Source organism: Bos taurus, chromosome 19, assembly GCF_002263795.3.
Source record: "Bos taurus isolate L1 Dominette 01449 registration number 42190680 breed Hereford chromosome 19, ARS-UCD2.0, whole genome shotgun sequence".
In the NCBI taxonomy this organism is placed as follows: Eukaryota; Metazoa; Chordata; class Mammalia; order Artiodactyla; family Bovidae; genus Bos; species Bos taurus.
Genome location: NC_037346.1, coordinates 902,098 through 923,638, shown reverse-complemented (window position 1 = coordinate 923,638; position 21,541 = coordinate 902,098). Strand labels below are relative to the sequence as shown.

The window sequence follows — 21,541 nt, the reverse complement described above, 5'->3', positions numbered from 1 at the left end:
CAGCACTTTGAAAATGATGATAGAAGGATAAGTGGTCACAGAGTTACCTTCTATACCAGACTTACCTTCTATACCAATCTAGTCAGGAAAACTGACCCTAAAATAGGTTTAATACAGAATTAAAAAATAGTTAGATAGCATAATAAAGAATAATGATTGGCTATCTCTAAAACTCTGACTGTCACTGTTGTTCTATCACCAAGTCATGTTTGACCCTTCACGACCTCATGGACTGCAGCATGCCAGGCCTCCCTGTCCCTTACCATCTCTTGGAATTTGCCTCAGTTCATGTCCGATGAATTGGTAATGCCATCCAACCATTTCATCCTCTGTCACGCTCTTCTCCTTCTGCCTTCAATCTTTCCCAGAATCAGGATCTTTTCCAATGAGTTGGCTGTTTGCAGCAGGTGGCCAAAGTATTGAAGCACTGACTACAAGCTCCAAGTGCTTTCTGTGTATTCCTCAGAACAACCCTATGAGGTACACACTTCTATTACTATTTACAAGTGAGGAAGTTGGAACAGCCTGCACAGCTTGAGAGTGGTAATGCTGACTTGAATTCAGGTTTGTTTGGCTCCATTTGTGGCTTCTTTCTCCTGTGCCCAAGTTCCTTCATCCGGAAGCAGGGCTACTGTGTAATACAGCTTCACAGCACAGTTTAAATCACAGATTACAGAGTATGAAGTTGTGCAGCATATAGCCTATGAAGCTGTATAAAGATAATAAGATGGGTATTATATTCTTTTCAGAGATAAGAAGATTGAGATTTTTTTTTTTTTTTCTGTCTTGATAAGTTTTTCTTTTTTTTTTTTTCTTTTTTTTTTTTTTCTCTAATTTTATTTTATTTTTTAAACTTTACATAATTGTATTAGTTTTGCCAAATATCAAAATGAATCCACCACAGGTATACATGTGCTCCCCATCCCGAACCCTCCTCCCTCCTCCCTCCCCATACCATCCCTCTGGGCCGTCCCAGTGCACCAGCCCCAAGCATCCAGCATCATGCATCGAACCTGGACTGGCAACTCGTTTCCTACATGATATTTTACATGTTTCATTGCCATTCTCCCAAATCTTCCCACCCTCTCCCTCTCCCACAGAGTCCATAAGACTGTTCTATACATCAGTGTCTCTTTTGCTGTCTCGTACACCGGGTTATTGTTACCATCTTTCTAAATTCCAAATATATGCGTTAGTATACTGTATTTATGTTTTTCCTTCTGGCTTACTTCACTCTGTATAATAGGCTCCAGTTTCATCCACCTAATTAGAACTGATTCAAATGTATTCTTTTTAATGGCTGAGTAATACTCCATTGTGTATATGTACCACAGCTTTCTTATCCATTCATCTGCTGATGGACATCTAGGTTGCTTCCATGTCTTGGCTATTATAAACAGTGCTGCGATGAACATTGGGGTACACGTGTCTCTTTCCCTTCTGGTTTCCTCAGTGTGTATGCCCAGCAGTGGGGTTGCTGGATCATAAGGCAGTTCTATTTCCAGTTTTTTAAGGAATCTCCACACTGTTCTCCATAGTGGCTGTACTAGTTTGCATTCCCACCAACAGTGTAAGAGGGTTCCCTTTTCTCCACACCCTCTCCAGCATTTATTATTTGTAGACTTTTGGATCGCAGCCATTCTGACTGGTGTGAAATGGTACCTCATAGTGGTTTTGATTTGCATTTCTCTGATAATGAGTGATGTTGAGCATCTTTTCATGTGTTTGTTAGCCATCTGTGTGTCTTTTTTGGAGAAATGTCTATTTAGTTCTTTGGCCCATTTTTTGATTGGGTCGTTTATTTTTCTGGAGTTGAGCTGTAGGAGTTGCTTGTATATTTTTGAGATTAGTTGTTTGTCCGTTGCTTCATTTGCTATTATTTTCTCCCATTCTGAAGGCTGTCTTTTCACCTTGCTAATAGTTTCCTTTGATGTGCAGAAGCTTTTAAGGTTAATTAGGTCCCATTTGTTTATTTTTGCTTTTATTTCCAATATTCTGGGAGGTGGGTCATAGAGGATCCTGCTGTGATGTTCTGCACCACCAAACCAGCTCTCCAACAAATACTAAAGGATATTCTCTAGACAGGAAACACAAAAACGGTGTTTAAACTCGAACCCAAAACAATAAAGTAAATGGCAACGGGAACATACTTATCAGTAATTACCTTAAACGTAAATGGGTTGAATGCCCCAACCAAAAGACAAAGACTGGCTGAATGGATACAAAAACAAGACCCCTACATATGTTGTCTACAAGAGACCCACCTCAAAACAGGGGACACATACAGACTGAAAGTGAAGGGCTGGAAAAAGATTTTCCATGCAAATAGGGACCAAAAGAAAGCAGGAGTAGCAATACTCATATCAGATAAAATAGACTTTAAAACAAAGGCTGTGAAAAGAGACAAAGAAGGTCACTACATAATGATCAAAGGATCAATCCAAGAAGAAGATATAACAATTATAAATATATATGCACCCAACACGGGAGCACCACAGTACGTAAGACAAATGCTAACAAGTATGAAAGGAGAAATTAACAATAACACAATAATAGTGGGAGACTTTAATACCCCACTTACACCTATGGATAGATCAACTAAACAGAAAATTAACAAGGAAACACAAACTTTAAACGATACAATAGACCAGTTAGACCTAATTGATATCTATAGGTCATTTCATCCCAAAACAATGAATTTCACCTTTTTCTCAAGCGCACATGGAACCTTCTCCAGGATAGATCACATGCTGGGCCATAAAGCTAGCCTTGGTAAATTCAAAAAAATAGAAATCATTCCAAGCATTTTTTCTGACCACAATGCAGTAAGATTAGATCTCAATTACAGGAGAAAAACTATTAAAAATTCCAACATATGGAGGCTGAACAACACGCTGCTGAATAACCAACAAATCACAGAAGAAATCAAAAAAGAAATCAAAATTTGCATAGAAACGAATGAAAATGAAAACACAACAACCCAAAACCTGTGGGACACGGTAAAAGCAGTCCTAAGGGGAAAGTTCATAGCAATACAGGCACACCTCAAGAAACAAGAAAAAAGTCAAATAAATAACCTAACTCTACACCTAAAGCAACTAGAAAAGGAAGAAATGAAGAACCCCAGGGTTAGTAGAAGGAAAGAAATCTTAAAAATTAGAGCAGAAATAAATGCAAAAGAAACAAAAGAGACCATAGCAAAAATCAACAAAACCAAAAGCTGGTTCTTTGAAAGGATAAATAAAATTGACAAACCATTAGCCAGACTCATCAAGAAACAAAGGGAGAAAAATCAAATCAACAAAATTAGAAACGAAAATGGAGAGATCACAACAGACAACACAGAAATACAAAGGATCAGAAGATTGAGATTTGAGGGGCCTAATGACATCTCCAAAGTCATAACTGTAGAAAGTGATTGGGCCTAGAACTGAGCCTCTTGCCTCTGAGCACAATGCCAGGATTTCTAGATGCCAGGCTGCCTCTACTTTGCTCCTCATAAACCACTTTCAGAGCACAAGGAAGGGGCATTCAGTACAGGCTAGTCTGGAAAAATGGTCTGGGCAAGTGGTGGGGTCGGTGTCATGCAGTGTTTTAAGAGCTGAGAGTACAGTGATATCCAAGACACTTGCTTTCATGAGGCTTCTATTCCAGTGCAGTATCTGCTTCCTATGTGTCCTTGCTTATGTAACTCAATCTCTCTCGGTGTTAATTCTCTCACATGTGAAATGAGGACAGTGGTGTCTGACTCAGAATTATTGAGAAGTTGAAATGAGATAATGTAGTGTGCTTTGCAGACACCAGGCCCATTGCATGTTGTCAAGAAATCTTGGTCTATTCTCCATCCACCTACCCCTATAACATGAATATGACGAGACCTGCATTTGCCACTCATTTGAATCCTTCTGAGATGGTGATTGTACTTGTTGCTCCTACACAAAGTTGATAGATTATTTCAAGTTCATTCAATCAATATGGATTAGAGCAATGAACTGCTGCTCCATGTTGCTCTACTTTGTATACATTATGACTTTATATATGGGACTGTAAAGCTCAGGACAGGTTTATCCATATGACATATTGTGTATTTTCACAGAAATGTTTTGCCAGGCACCTGTAATACACTGATATATGTGAGCAGTTTTCTGAAGTTTATTTCTCATAGATCTCTCTTAAATTGCATCGGAAGTCACATTTTATGGTTTAACTTTTGTTTTCATGACATAGCCCCAATTTACATCTTTGCTCTAGCACTCAAGACTTCTCTGCTTATAGCTCATATGTTTCTCCTGAAGTAGTTTTTCAGCCCCACATTTCATCAAAAAGCTATTTTTATTCGTTAAAAATATTTTATTGAATATAGTTGATTTAAACTGTTGTGTTTAATTTCTGTTATATAACAAAATGACTCAGTAATACATACATATGTTCATATTATTTTCCATTATGACTTACTACAGGATATTGAATATAGTTCCCTGTATTATAGTAAGACCTTGTTGTTTATCCATCCTATATGTAATAGTTTGCAAAAACAGTTTCTGTTTTATTATACCTAATTTTCTTTGTCTAATTTTGTATTTCCCTTTCCCAAAGAGGAACCTTTAATATTCTTTTCATATTATGTAAAGCAAATTATTTTTCCTATTAAGATTATTATTATTATTAATTTTAATGATGAGGAGTAAATATGAGTGTCCCTGTCTCCTCAACTAACTGAAGAGAATGACCTTAATTCAGGTAAAATGTCAGGAACTGATCCCTGTAGGGAAAAAGCATGCTACCTATTGCCTAGTATAGTTTAAAATTCTTTCAGTACTCCAAGAAAAGGGACAGATATAGGCATAGAGAAATAGACAACAAAAAGATTGTACATCTAAGCATAGTAAAGTGTAGTCAAGTATAGAATGAATAGAAAATTTTCGTTTTGGTTAGAGAAAATTTTTCTAAAGGTGGTAAAGAGTTCTTGAGTTCTTTGGAGCAACCTGTGTGTAAGCTACATGCCATAATTCCTTGAAAAAAGTGAGATTTTCTACTTCTATGACAACTTAGAAAAAGCAAAACCAAGCAAACCACCCCCGCCAACCCAATAGCCAATTATTCATCATTTGTGTATAAAATTAAGTCTTTTATGTTTGAATATTACATTTTCAAGAGAGTGTATCTTAATTTTACCATGGCCAATGCAATCAATGATCATTTAGCTATCTGGTAGTCAAACAAAAACTATTGCTGAAGGTTGTTTTTTTTTTTTTTTTTTAATAACAATACCTGGGCATTTGTATTTTTCAAAAGCTCCTAAGATAATTCTGCTTTGAATCTGTATTTTAAAATGTGACTGCAAGTTTTTCTATTAAATGGTAGTTTTAGTGATATAGAATTCTGTTATTTTTTGTTGACCAATCATGATGCAATGATATTAAGAGAATAAACCTAATCACAACAGTAAAAGATACTTACCAGTTTTCACAATCAATAGCTAGACAAAAAATAGAAGATAATTACAATTGCAAGCCATAATGGAAACAAGATTAACCTAACAATATAAACTAATTACATACAATTTAGGGGTTAAGTAGAGTGATGTGGTAGTTGGAAATATACAGATGCACATATTCTCATCAGCCCAGCCTGTCTATGTCTTTTGGTTAATGCATTTAATCCATTTAAAGTTAAGGTAATTAATATGTATGATCCTATTACCATTTACTTAATTGTTTTGGTTTTATTTTGTGTAGATCTTTTCCTTCTTTTGTGTTTCCTGCTAGAGAATTCCCTTTTCTGGGTAGAGTATTCTTGTTTGTGAATTCCTCTCTTTCATACTTTAAATATAGTGTGCCATTCACTTCTGGTATGCAGAGTTTCTGTTGAGAAATCAGCTTATAACCTTATGGGAAATCCCTCATACATTGTCAGTTTTTCCTTGTTGCTCTTAATAATTTATCTTTAATTTTTATCCATTTGATTCCTATGTGTCTTGTTGTGTTCCTGCTTGGGTTTACCCTGACTGGGACTTTGTGTTTCCTGAACTTGGTTGACTATTTCCCAAGTTAGGAAAGTTTTCAGCTATTATTTCTTCCAATTTTGGAGGGTCCTTTCTCTCTCTCCCAGAAGGTGAACTTCTGGGACCCTTTAATGCAGAATTTGGTGTGTTTAATGTCCCAGAAGTCTCAGCCTGTCTTCATTATTTTTTTTTTTTTCCATTCTTTTTCTGTATTCTGTTTTGTGGCAGTGATTTATACCTTTCTACCCTCTACATCACTTAACCATTCTTCTGCATAAGTTATTCTGCTATTGATTCATTGTAGTGTATTTTTGGAGGTTTGTAAAAAGTTAATAAACTGAATAAACTGTGTGAACCACAACAAACTGTGGGAAATTCTTTATGATATGGGAATACTAGACTGCATTACCTGCCTCCTGAGAAGCCTGTATGCAGGTCAAGAAGCAAGTTAGTACCAGACATGGAACAGTGGAATGATTAAAAATTGAGAAGGAATACATCCAGGCTGTATAGTGTCACCCTGCTTATTTAACATCTATACAGAGTACATCATGTGATATGTTGGGTTGGATGAATTACAAGCTGGAATCAAGATTGCCAGGAGAGATATAAATCACCTCAAATATGCTATGGCACCACCCTAATGGCAGAAATTGAAGAGAAACTAAAGAACCTCTTGATGAAGGTAAAAGAGGAGAGCAAAAACAGCTGGCTTAAAACTCAACATTATTAAAAAAAAAAAAAAAAACAAATATCATGGCATCTGGTCGGTGGCAAATAGAAGGGTAAAAAGTGGCAACAATGACAGATTTTATTTATTTTCTTGGGCTCCAAAATCACTGCAGACAGTGACTGCAGCTATTAAATTAAAAGATGTTTGCCCCTTGGAAGGAAAGCTATGACAAACCTAGACAGCATATTAAAAAGCGGAGACATCACTGCTGAACAACAATAAAAAAAGGATAGTCAAACCTATGGTTTTCCCTGTAGTTATGTATGGATGTGAGAATTGGACCATAAAGAAAGCAGAATGCTAAAGAATTGATTCTTTCAAATTGTGTTATTGGAGAATCCTTGAGGGTCCCTTGGAATGCAAGGAGATGAAACCGGTCAATCCTAAAGGAAATCAACCTTGAATATTCATTGGCAGGACTGATGCTGAAGCTGAAGCTCCAATGCTTTGGCCACCTGATGCAAAAAGTCACACATTAGAAAATACCCTAATGCTGGGAAAGGTTGAAGGCAAATGGAGAACACAGCAGCAGAGGCTGAGATGATTAAATAGCATCACTGACTCAATGGACATGAATCTGAGCAAACTCCAGGAGTTAGTAAAGGACAGGGGTGCATATCATGCTGTAGTCCATGGGGTCACAGAATTGGACGTGGCTTAGTGACTGAACAATAACAACAACCAGGAGAATGTTGAGAGAAATTCTTTTGGAAATCAAAAATTGCTATGACTACTTCAAATGCAGCAACTACTACAGTGCCTACCACATAAGACACACTCAGTAAATAAATATTTGAAAAATGACTATTCAAACTAATGTATTTGTCTAAGTAGATGAAGATAATAATTAGTTATGCTCTGCCCACCTGGAATTCCTTTTTTTGCCTTGGATGCTTACAGGTTTGGTACAATGGAGAGAATCAGACTTTGCAATTAACAGATCTGAATCTGAAGCTTGACTTCACAACTTACCAGCTATTGGTGGAACTTGGTGTGACCTACATCAGTTTAATTAATCTTTCTGAAATAATTTCCTCTATAAGGTTAATACCACCAAATTTTCAAGTCCTTAGGAAGATTACAGCTCTTCAAAGTGTTTTGAGTCTAGCTCATAGGAGATGCTCAATAGATGTACATTTCTTTCTTTTCCATTTTGTTTCAGAATTTTATGGAAAGTGCAAGTCAAAAAGCCTGAGTCTACCTCAGGCAAAGAAAATAATTTGGAGAAGAGGTAGTGAGGTTTTGGGTTTCCCTGGTGGCTCAGATGGTAAAGAATCTGCCTGCAGTGCAAGCGACCTGGGTTCCATCCCTGGTTTGGGAAGATACACTGGAGGAAGGCATGACAACCCACTCCAATATTCTTGCCTGGAGAATCCCCATGGACAAAGGAGCCTGGCAGTCTAGTCCATGGGGTCCCAAAGAGTCGGACATGACTGAGCAACTAAGCAGAGTGCAGTGAGGTTTTGGGGGCTTCCCTGGTGGATCAGACATTAAAGAATCGACCTGCAATGTGGGAGACCTGTGTTCCATGCCTGGGATGGGAAGATCCCCTGAAGGAGGTCATGGCCACCCACTCCAGTATTCTTGCCTGAAGAATAGAAATGAATGGAGGAGCCTGGTGGGCTATAGTCCATGGGGTTGCAAAGAGTTGGATACAACTGAGTGAGTAAGCACAGCACAGTGAGGTTTTATGACAGCTATAATATCAAGGGGTCTAACCACACAAAGACTGGAATCAGTCTCTTTGCACTAATACCCCATAAACACTCTGGATATGGAACATGACTAATGCAAATCCATTTCTACAAGACAGCAACAAATGGACTGACCTCTCTAGGAAAGATGCCAAACTGGGGTCTTTATAAATAGCTTCTTGACAAACTGAACCAGAACTACCTGCTAGTGTTGGAGGGGGTCTCCTGTGAAAGTGTGTGTCAGAAGTGGCTTGCTATGGGGACAAGGGCACAGGCAGCTGCGGTCCTGGAAGGGACTTCTTGGCCTAAGTCCTCTTGGAGGTCACCATTAACCCTACCATAGAGGCCCTAAACCCCAGAACTTGAATGTCTCAGGCCAAACAACTAACAAAAAGGGAATGCAACCCCATCCATCAGCAGATAATTGAATTGAAGTTTTACCGAGCACAGCCCTGCCAACCAGAGCAAAACACAGTTTTTCTGACCACCAGTTCCTCTCATAGCAGAAGATGTTAAGAAGAGGTGGCAAGAATATACAGAAGAACTATACAAAAAAGATCTTCATGACCAGCTAATTATGATGATGTGATCACTCAGCTAGAGCCAGACACACTGGAATGCAAAGTCAAGTGGGCCTTAAGAAGCATTACCGTGAACGAAGCTAGTGGAATTCCAGTTTAGCTATTTCAAACCCTAAAAGATTATGCTGTTCAAGTGCTACTCTCAGTAAACCAGCAAATTTGGAAAGCTCAACCGTGGCCTCAGGACTAGAAAAAGTCAGTTTTCATTCCAATCCCAAAGAATGTCAATGCCAAAGAGTATTCAAACTACCGCACAATTGCATTCATCATACACACTAGCAAAGGAATGCTCAAAATTTTCCAAGCCAGGCTTCAACAGTACGTGAACTGTGAACTTCCAGATGTTCAAGCTGAATTTAGAAAACCCAGAGGAACTGGAGGTCAAATTGCCAACAATTCATTGGATCATTGAAAAAGCAAGAGAGTTTCAGGAAAACAAAACAAAACACATCTACTTCTGCTTTATTGATTATGCCACAGCCTTTGACTGTGTGGATCACCACAAACTGTGGAAAATTCTTCAAGAGATGGGAGTACCAGACCACCTTACCTGTCTCTTGGGAAACCTTATGAGGGTCAGAAGCAACAGTTAGAACCAGGCATGGAACAACAGACTGGTTCCAAATTGGGAAAGGAGTATGTCAAGGCTGTATATTGTCACCCTGCTTATTTAAATTATATGAAGAGTACATCATGTGAAATGCCAGATTGGATGAAACACAAGCTAGAATCAGGATTGCCTGGAGAAATATCAATAACCTCAGATATGCAGATGACACCACTCTTACGGCAGAAAGTGAATAACTAAAGAGCCTCTTGATGAAAGTGAAAGAGGAGAGTGAAAAAGTTGGCTTAAAGCTCAACATTCAGAAAACTAAGATCATGGCATCCTATCCCATCAGTTCATGGTAAATAGATGGGGAAACAATGGAAACCGTGAGAAACTTTATTTTGGGGGCAGCTACAAAATCACTGAGGTTGGTGACTGCAGCCATGAAATTAAAAGATGCTTGCCTCTTTGAAGAAAAGCTATAACCAACCTAGACAGCTTTTTTAAAAGCAGAGATATTACTTGGCCAACATAGGTCTGTCTAGTCATTGCTATGGTTTTTCCAGTAGTCATGTATGGATGTGAGAATTGGACTATAATGAGAGCTGAGCACCAAAGAATTGATGCTTTTGAACTGTGGTGTTGGAGAAGACTCTTGAAAGTCCCTTGGACTGCGAGTAGAGCAAACCAGTCAATCCTAAGGAAGTCAGTCCTGAATATTCGTTGGAAGGATTGATGCTGATGCTGAAGCTCTAATACTTTGGCCACCTTCTGCAAAGTACTGACTCATTGGAAAAGACCCTGAGGCTGGGAAATACTGAAGGCAGGAGTAGAAGGGGATAAGAGAGGAGAGGATGAGATGTTTGAATGGCGTCACTGATCTGATGGACATGAGTTTGAGCAAGCTCTGGGAGTTGGTAATGGACAGGGAAGCTTGGCGTGCTGCAGTACATGGGGTCACAAAGAGTTGTACACAACTGAGTGACAAGTGAACTGGGTTCCTCTCATCAGGAAGCTTCTACAAGATTCTTAGCCTCATCCACCAGAGGGCAGACAGAGAAAGAAGAAGAGTGGCAATTCTCCAGCAACTAGCATCAGACTTGCGAATGAGTATTGAGGGTTGGTTTACTTCAGGATTGATAGCAAGTCTCCTTGCTGTCCTAGGGACTCTCGAATATTCTCCAGCACCACAATTTGTTTTATTTCATTTTTTTAACTTTACAATATTGTATCGTTTTTGCCATATATCAACATGAATTTGCCACAGGTATACACGTGTTCCCCATGCTGAACCCTCCTCCCTCCTCCCTCCCTGTACCATCCCTCTGGGTCGTCCCAGTGCACCAGCCCCAAGCATCCAGTATCATGCATCAAACCTGGACTGCCGACTCGTTTCATACATGATATTATACATGTTTCAATGCCATTCTCCCAAATGATCCCACCCTCTCCCTCTCCCACAGAGTCCAAAATACTTTTCTATACATCAGTGTCTCTTTTGCTGTCTCGTATACAGGGTTATTGTTACCATCTTTCTAAATTCCATATATATGCGTTAGTATACTGTATTGGTGTTTTTCTTTCTGGCTTACTTCACTCTGTACAGTAGGTTCCAGTTTCATCCACCTCATTAGAACTGCTTCAAATGTATTCTTTTTAATGGCTGAGTAATACTCCATTGTATATATGTACCACAGCTTTCTTATCCATTCATCTGCTGATGGACATCTAGGTTGCTTCCATGTCCTGGCTACTAGAAACAGTGCTGCGATGAACATTGGGGTACACATGTCTCTTTCAATTCTGTTTTCCTCAGTATGTATGTCCCACAGTGGTATTGCTGGGTCATAAGGCAGTTCTATTTCCAATTTTTTAAGGAATCTCCACACTGTTCTCCATAGTGGCTGTACCAGTTTGCATTCCCACCAACAGTGTAAGAGGGTTCCCTTTTCTCCACACCCTCTCCAGCATTTATTACTTGTAGACTTTTGGATCTCAGCCATTCTGACTGGTGTGAAATAGTGGTTTTGATTTGCATTTCTCTGATAATGAGTGATGTTGAGCATCTTTTCATGTGTTTGTTAGCCATCTGTATGTCTTCTTTGGAGAAATGTCTATTTAGTTCTTTGGCCCATTTTTTGATTGGGTCATTTATTTTTCTGGAATTGAGCTGCAGGAGTTGCTTGTATATTTTTGAGATTAGTTGTTTGTCCGTTGCTTCATTTGCTATTGTTTTCTCCCATTCTGAAGGCTGTCTTTTCACCTTGCTTATAGTTTCCTTTGTTGTGCAGAAGCTTTTAAGTTTTATTAGGTCTCATTTGTTTACTTTTGCTTTTATTTCCAATATTCTGGGAGGTGAGTCATAGAGGATTCTGCTGTGATGTATGTCGGAGAGTGTTTTGCCTATGTTCTCCTCTAGGAGTTTTATAGTTTCTGGTCTTATGTTTAGATCTTTAATCCGTTTTGAGTTTATTTTTGTGTATGATGTTAGAAAGTGTTCTAGTTTCATTATTTTGCAAGTGGTTGACCAGTTTTCCCAGCACCACTTGTTAAAGAGATTGTCTTTAATCCATTGTATATTCTTGCCTCCTTTGTCAAAGATAAGGTGTCCATAGGTGTGTGGATTTATCTCTGGGCTTTCTATTTTGTTCCATTGATCTATATTTCTGTCTTTGCAGCACCACAATTTGAAAGAATTAATTCTTCACCACTCACACTGAGCCTTCTTTATGGTCCAACTCTCACATCCATACATTACTCCTAGGAAAACCATAGCTTTGACTATACTTTTTTTTGATCAGCAATCATGTCTCTGTTTTTTAATATATCGTCTAGCTTTGCCTTAGCTTTCCTTCCATGGAGCAAGCGTCTCTTAATTTCATGGCTGCAGTCACTGTTTTGGAGCCCAAGGAAATAAAATCTGTCATTGTTTCCACTTTTTCCCCTTCTGTTTGCCATGAAGTGATGGGACCAGATGCCCTGATCTTCTTTTTTTTTTTTTTTAATGTTGAGTCTTAAGCCAGCTTTTTTTCTCTTTATTCTTTCACCCTTATTAAGAGGCTCCTTAGATCCCCTTTGCTTTCTGCCATTAGAGTGGTATGATCTGCAGATCTGAGGTTGTTGATATTTCTCCCAGCAATCTTGATTCCAGCTTGTGATTCAGCCCACCCAGCATTTCACATGATGCACTCTGCTTGTAAATTAAATAAGTGGGTTACAATATACAGCATTGTCGTAGTTCTTTCCTAATTTGGAACCAGTCCATTGTTTCATGTCTGGTTCTAACTTTTGCTTCTGACCCTCATAAGGTTTCCCAAGAGACAGGTAAGGTGGTCTGATATTCTCATCTTTTGAAGAATTTTCCACAGTTTGTGGTGATCCACACAGTCAAAGGCTTTAGTGTAATCAATGATGCAGAAGTAGATATATTTCTGGAACTCCCTTGCTTTCTTCATGACACAGTGAATGTTGGCAATTTGATCTCTGGTTCCTCAGCCTTTTCTAAACCCAGCTTGTACCTTTGGAAGTCCTCATTTCACATCCTGCTGAAGCACTCGAAGGATTTTGAGCTTAACCTTACTAGCATGTGGTGTGAGTGTAATTGTATGGTAGTTTGAGCATTAATTGGCATTGACTTTCTTTGGGATTGGAGTGAAAACTGACCTTTTCCAGTCCTGTGGCCACTGCTGAATTTTCCACATCTGCTGGCATATCGAAGGCAGCACTTGAACAGCATCATCTCTTAATATTTGAAATAGCTTAGCTGGAATTCCATCACCTCTACTCGCTTTGTTGTTAGTAATAATTCCTAAGGCCCACTTGACTTCACACTCCAGGATGCCTGGCTCTAGGTGAGTGACCACACCCTCATGGGTATCCCAGTCATTAAAACATTTTTTGTATAGATCTTCTGTGTATTCTTGACACCTCTTCTTAATATTTTATGCTTGTGTTAGGTTCTTACCATTTCTGTCCTTTATCATGGCCATCCTTGCATGAAATGTTCCTTTGATGTCTCCAATTTTCTTGAAAAGATCTCTAGTCTTTCCCATTTTACTGTTTTTGTTTACATTGTTTATTTAAGAAGGCCTTCTCATCGTTCTTTGCTATTCCTGGAAACTCTGCATTCAGTTGGGTATATCTTTCCCTTTCTCCCTTGCTTGTTGCTTCTCTTCTTTCCTCACCTATTCATAAATCCTTCTCAGGCAATCACTTTACCTTCTTGAATTTCTTTATCTTTGGGGTGGTTTCATTGTCTTGGTATGTCACTATAAATGAGTGTTTTTATTGACACAAGAAAATACTGACCCCACATAGAACTAATTATTCACTTCCTGAGTTCACTGTTATGCCTGGTACATATTATGTACCTAGCACATACAGAGAATGTTCTCACTGAACACTGTGGGATGAATCAATGAATGGATTCATTTACAATACCCCTGTTGAATATATTTCTCATGTCTGTGTGTGTCAGTGGCCACAGGCTGGTTCTGTGTATCCCTAGTGCCTGACACAGCACCTGGCAGAGATCAGGGACTTGCTGAATGAGGGTGTGAGTGAAAAGAGAATTGTCATCAAACCAATTTAGGCATAATTAGAAACAATCAGTCTAATCTCAGAAATGTAACCAAAGTTGGGTCTAGAATAAACAAAGTGAGGCACTAGCCTCAGGTGCAAAATTTTTTGAAAAATTTATAAATCAAGGTATATAATATTTTCATACAACATTTTAAATAATCTTGACAGGGTCCAACAGAGGATAGAGCAGGGTAAGACAATGAGGTGTGTCACCCAGGTGAAGACCCAGATTCTGCTTTTGTTTAAAATTTTGTTTTTATTGTGCATCTTGTATTTTTTTATTAGTCTTAATTTTAAAAAGATATATATTGCATGAAAGTATTACTCATCTTGTTAACCGAGACTTTGGCTCCACTTAAGTGTTACATCCAAGGCCAGGCCTCAATTACCTCCCCCTAACCCCGGTCCCAGAAAACGAACAGCAGTAAGAAAGATGCTTTCACATTATAGGGATAATGTTTTATATACATAAATACAGAAGACCTACAAAAGCTTCTTATCAGGAAGATATTTTTGTGATGTCTTTTACAGACTGTATGACTGATGTTTGAGGAGGCAATACTATTTTCGTAGTCTCAGAAATGTATCAGTTCTGACTAAGATACTCATTTTCTCAGCTCCTATCTCCCAAGGAGTGCTAACCAGAACCTGAATACAGGAGCCCCTAGCCTATCAGCCTCCAGCCTGAATCAGCTTCATGCATTTACCTTAGCATGATTTACAAATGTCATATTCAACTGAATACCAAGATTCCTGCCATTATATGAAGCAGCATGATTTTATGTACCATGGCACTGCTGCCCCCAAGATGACAGCAGCTGGAAGGTGCTATTAACTGAAAAGTACATACCAACCTCAGAGATTTTATACTGTCCCAAATAAGTGCCTCTTAGAATGGGATAGAAATATTATATTATCATAGTCCAAGTGGCTGTGAAAAAGTTTGGGGAGATTCTACACAAGGGTACAGTGCAGTGACATATGAAAATGATTGTGATATTTTGTATATTTCAACATTCAAAAATCCATGCATTAGGCTCAGTTCATTGAAAGTTGATGCCATTCCTGCAATTAGATTAATCTACCAGAAAGGTAGAGGATCCTTAGGAAGGAGACCGCTTCATTTGTGCTTTGTAGAGATTTCTCCAAAAGAGAAGATATTGCAGTATTAGTCTTCTGATTATGTTATTTTTCAAGGAGTTAAGAAGTTTTTGTTATTCATTCATTTAGTTGTGTCTGAATCTTTACCACCCCATAGACTGCAGCACAACAGGCTTCCCTGTCCTTCACTATCTCTTGGAGTTAGCTCAACCTAATGTCCATTAAATCAGTGATGCCACCCAGTCAGAGCATGATCTCTGTCATCACCTTCTCCTGCGTTCAGTCTTTCCCTGCATCAGGGTCTTTTCCAATGAGTCAGCTCTTCGTAACAGCTGGCCAAATTATTGGAGCTTCAGCTTAATATCAGTCCTTCCAATGAATATTCAGGGTTGATTTCTTTTAGATTTGACTGGTTTGATCTCCTTGCAGTCCAAGGCACTCTCAACAGTCTTCTCCAACACCGCAGTTTGAAAGCATCAATTCTTCAGCATTCATCTTTATTTATGATCCAACACTTACGTTCATACATGACTACTGTAAAAATCATAGCTTTGACTATATGCACCTTTGTTGGCAAAGTAATATCTCTGCTTTTTACTACTCTGTCTAGGGTTGTCATAACTTTTCTTTTCAAGGAGCAAGCGTCTTTTAATTTCATGCCAGTAGTCACTTTCCACAGTGACTTTAGAGAGCCCAAGAAAATAAAGTCTGTAACTGTTTCCATTGTTTCCTCATCTAATTTCTATGAGTGATTAGACTGGATGTCATGATCTTAGTTGTTTTTAAATATTGAGTTTTAAGCCAGTTATTTCACTCTCCTCCTTCACCTTCATCAAGAAGTTCTTCATCAGTCCCTCTTTGCTTTCTGCCATTAGGGTGGTGTCATCTGTGTATCAGAGTTCATTGATATTTCTCCTGGCAATCTTGACTACAGCTTATAATTCATCCAGCCTGGCATTTCACATGATGTATTCTGCATATAAATTAAATAAGCAGGGTGACAATATACAGTCTTGATGTACTCTTTTTCCAATTCTCAACCAGTCAGTTGTTCCATGTCATGTTCTAACTGTTGCTTTTTAACCTGCATTCAGGTTTCTCAGAACACAGGTATGGTGGTCTGGTATTCCTATCTCTTTTAAGAATTTTCCACAATTTTTTATGATCCACACAGTCAAAGGCTTTAGCATAGCAACTGAAGCAAGAGTAGTTGATTTTCTGGAATTCTCTTGCCTTTTCTATAATCCAACAAATGTTGGCAATTTGAACTCTGGTTCCTCTACTTTTTCTAAATTCAGTTTGAATATCTGGAGGTTCTCAGTTCATGTACTGTTGAAGCCTAGCTTGAAGGAGTTTGAGCATTACCTTGCTAGCATGCAAAATGAGTGCAATTGTGTGGTAATTTGAACACTGGCATTACTCTTCTTTGGGACTGGAGTGGAAACTGACCTTTTCCAGTCCTGTGGCCACTGCTGAGTTTTCCAAATTTGCTGGAATATTGAGTGAAGCACTTTCACAGCATCATGTTTTAGGATTTGAAATAGCTCAACTGGAATTCCATCATCTCAACTAACTTTGTTCTAGTAATACTTCCTAAGGACCACTTGACTTCACACGCCAGATATCCGGCTCTAGGTGAGTGATCACAACATTATGGTTATCTGGGCGTTTAAGATGTTTTCTTTTTTTTTTTTTTTGTATAGTTCTTCTGTGTGGTCTTGCCATCCCTTCTTAATATCTTCTGCTTCTTTTAGGTCTGCACCATTTCTGTCCTTTATTGAGCCCATCATTGCATGAAATGTTCCCTTGGTATCTCTAATTTTCTTGAAAACATCTCTAGCCTTTCCCATTCTATTGTTTTCCTCTGTTTCTTTGCATTGTTCACTTCAGAAGGCTTTCTTTTCTCTCCTTGCTATTCTCTGGAACTGTGCATTCAGATAGGTATATCTTTCCTTTTCTCCTTTGCTTTTCACTTCTCTTCTTTTCTCAGCTATTTGTAAGAAGTTTATCTATCTACAGAGTTATTTGGGGCCACAGAATAAAGAGGAAAGGAAAGATGCATTACATCTGATTTGAGACTCAAAATCTATTTTCCTTAGCAGGTGAATGTGTTACATTAAAGTTTACTTATACTTAAAATATACACAATTATGCATTTATCCAAATAAGCATTGACTTCCTATTTTCAAAAATAGTCACAAAACAGCTGTCTGCCTTCCCATCATTAACTCTTGTTTGTACATATCTACCAAGCACAGACACAAGCTAGCCTTATGTTGTAACTGCAAGCTCACCACGGATAGAACTGTGTGATTTGCTTAAAAGTCCTAAAATTCTGCCTTGTGCCAAATTTTATCAAAATTCCAAATTAAAGAGAGATTAATATGGAGGGGCATTGTTTGAAGATAGATTGTCCAGGTTTAAATCCAGCTTTGCCCCTTACTGTATCTCAATTTCTTTCTGAAGCGGGGATAGTAATAATTACTTCTTCAAGTTATTAGGAGGATTTAATGAGCTAATACTCTAAAACACCTAGAACACTGTATAGTACTTGGTGTTTGCTAGCATTTCTGATCACAGGCAGCTCCAGCACAGGATTACTACATATAGATGATCAAGTGTTTTCATTCATTCCAGGGGTATGAGCCTATGGTACTGAGCTTGCAGTGTAAGTGGATTTGTTTCTTCTCTCTTGTTTTTCCGCCTCCTTCAACAGGGATGGGTGCAGTTATCACCTTGAAGAGGGTTCCCATCCAAATTCTAATGGTGAATGAACCTGCAGGCAAATATATTCTGGAGTGAAAAAGCATTTGCCAGACTCAGCTCATCTCTTTTTTTTCTTTTTTTTTCCTATTGACCTGTGCACATGTTTGCATTATTGTCCTCGCCATACTGCGTGTGATGATCTTTTTATGGAGTCGTCTCCTTGATGGATAATCTTAGGTCTTTATCTTATTTTACCTTGTCTGCTCAGGACCTGAGCACCTGTCCTTGGTGCACTCCAGGGACTGGATGGGTCTGGTGTATTAAGCAATGACCAATGACTGACTCTATACCTGTGTCACATCCTTGTGGGGGCTCAGTTCTCAGGAATCCTCTCCCTCCTTTGTATACTCTGGTATACAAAGTATACCTCTCCTTCTTTTGTAAATTCACTGGTCAGGCTACCAGAGCAGTAGAGCAACCTTCACGGAACTTTCTGAGGAGTAAAGGAGACCAGAGACCAAATATGAAATACATACAACCCTTTAAAATCCTCTAAAGCTTACTGAATAGAATGCCAGTGTTGGAATTTGCATTTAAGGGCATTTTCCAAGGAGATTGTAAGACATTTTAGATGATCTTTGGAATATCTGAGGTAATAAAACTAATAAATCTATTTTATGAATATGGCAGCCACTCTTTATTTAGAATTTTTATATCTCAGAGATGATAGAGCTTTATTAGTTAATTCTATGGTAGAAAGAAGCCCACTTTTTAATTTATTGGAAATAAGAGATGAATAAGTAGTGGAAATGAAGTTACAGAAAATTATGATGGCCTTAGGGGGAGAAATCTCTGTTCAATTTTAAATGCATTGTGACTGTAATTACATCTTCAGGAACTTTGTATGCATGCTAAGTTGCTTCTGACTCTTGAGACTGTATGGACTGTAACCTGTCAGGCTTCTTTATCCATGGGCTTCTCTAGGCAAGAATACTGGAGTGGATTGCCTCCAGGGGATCTTCCCAACCCAGGGATCAAACCTGCATCTCCTATATTGGTAGGCACTTCTTACAAGTGCCACCTGGGAAACCCAGAAACTTTGGAGGCAGGGAAATAGATCTGAGGGAGCAAAGGTATTAGTTGTTTGTTGCTTCATAAAAAATTATGCAAAGGCTCAGTGGCTTGAAACAATGAATACTTATTACCGGTTTCTGTGAATAAGAAATTTGGAATTCACTTACTTGAGATTCTGGCTGAGAGTTTCTCAGGGAGCTGCAGTCAGCATGCTGGCAGAGGTGGCAGTCATGTGAAGGCTTGGCTGGGGCTGGAAGGTTCACTCTTAAGTTAAATTGCCCACATGGCCATTGAAAGGGGGCCTTGGCTCCTCACCATAGGGACCCCTCTGTAGGTTGAGTGTCTTCATGACACGGCAGTTAACTTGCCCTGGAGTTAGAGGTCCAAGAGAGATAGTGAACAAAGAGAATGCTTCAGTGCCTTCTATGATTCAGTTTCCAAAGGCATCCTATGCTAGTTTCCTAGAGCTGCCTTTGGAAAGAACCACAGACTGGGTGGCTTAAAACTATAGAAACCTATTCTGTCACATTTCTGGAGGTGAGAATTCCACAGTCAAGCTGTCAGCAGGGACATGCTATCTAAAAGAATCTAGGGGAGGATTCCTTTCTTGACTCTTTCTAGTTTCTTATAGCTGCCAACAACATTAGCAGTTCTTGACTTCAGTATGCACCTGAAGTCTCTTGCTGTTCAGTTGCTCAGAGTGTGTGCTGCTTCATGGGCTGTTACACGTGAGGTTTCACTGTTCTTTACCATCTCCTGGAGCTTGTTCAAACTCATGTTCATTGAGTCGGTGATGCCATCCAAACATCTCATCATCTCATCACTTTCTCCTACTTTCATTCTTTCATACCATCAGGGTATTTTATAATGAGTCAGTTCTTTGTATCAGGTCGCCAGAGTATTGGCGCTTCAGCTTCAGCATCAGCTCTTTTAATGAATATTCAGTGTTGATTTCCTTTAGGATCGACTGGTTTGTTCTCCTTGCAGTCCAAGGCACTCTCAACAGACTTCTCCAACACCACAGTTTGAAAGCATAAATTCTTCAGTGATTAACCTCATTTATGGTCCAAATCTCACAACTGTATGTTACTACTGGAAAATCCATAGCTTTGACTAGATGGACCTATGTTGGGAAACTGATGTCTCTGGTTTTTAATATTCTGTCTTGGTCTGTCATAGCTTTTCTTCCAAAGAACAAGGGTCTTTTAATTTCATGGCAGCAGTCACCATCCAGAGTGATTTTAGAGGCCACGAAAATAAAAGCTGTCACTGTTTCCACTGTTTCCCCATCCATTTGCCATGAAGTGATGGGACTGGATGGTGTGATCTTAATCTTTTGAATGTTGAGTATTAAGCCGCCTTTTTCACTTTTCTCTTTCATTTTCATCAAGAGGTTCTTCAGTTCCTCTTCTATTTATGCCATTAGGATGGTATCATCTGCCTATCTGAGGTTATTGATATTTTCTGTCAGCAATCTTGATTCCAGGTTGTGATTCATCCAGCCTGGCATTTTGCATGATGCATACTGCATATAAGTTAAATAAGCAGGGTGATAATATAGTCTTGACATGATTCGTTTCCGACTTTGAGCCATTCTGTTGTCCCATGTCTGGTTCTAATCATTGCTTCTTGACCTGTATACGGGTTTTTCAGGAGGCAGGTGAGATGGTCTGGTCTTCTCATCTCTTTAAGAATTTTCCACAGCTTGTTATGACTTACACAGTCAAAGATTTTAGCATAGTTAGTGAAGCAAGAGATTTATTTCTGGGATTTTTTTGCCTTTTGTATGATCCAATGAATGTTGGCAATTTGATCTCTGATTCCTCTGCCTTTTCTAAATCTAGCTTGTACATGTGGAAGCTCTCGGTTCACATACTGTTGGAGTCTAGCTTGTAGGATTTTGAGCATTGCCTTGCTAGCATGCAAAATCAGTGCAACTGTGCAGTAGTTTGAGAATTCTTTGGCATTGGCTTTCTTTGGGACTGGAATGAAAACTGACCTTTTCCAATCCTGTGGCCACTGCTGAGTTTTACAAATTTGCTTACATATTGAGTGCAGCACTTTAATATCATCTTTTAGGATTTGAAATAGCTCAGCTGGAATGCCATAACCTCCACTAGCCTAGTTTCTAGTGATGCTACCTAAGGCCCACTTGACTTCACACTCCAGGATGTCTGGCTCTAGGTGAGTGATCACACCATTGTGGTTATTGGGGCCATTAAGATATTTTTCTATGTAGTTCTTTCTGTGTATTCTTGCCACCTTCTTCTTAATATCTTCTGCTTATGTTATGTCCATATTGTTTCTGTCCTTTATTGAGCCCATCTTTGCATGAAATGTTCTCTTGGTAACTCTAGGTTTTTTGTTTTTTAAGAGATCTCTAATCTTTCCCATTGTATTATTTTCCTCTATTTCTTTGCATTGTTCACTTTGGTTTTTTTTTTTTTTATTTTTTATTTTAATTTTTTAATTGATCAATTTATGTATTTTACTTTACAATATTTTTTTTCTTGTTAG

General features: G+C 38.7%; 1 protein-coding gene across 1 annotated transcript in view; it reads left to right on the top strand.

Moving 5' to 3' along the window:
- Nucleotides 1-21,541, top strand: part of CA10 (carbonic anhydrase 10) — an 845,692-nt gene that overhangs the window by 494,821 nt on the left and 329,330 nt on the right.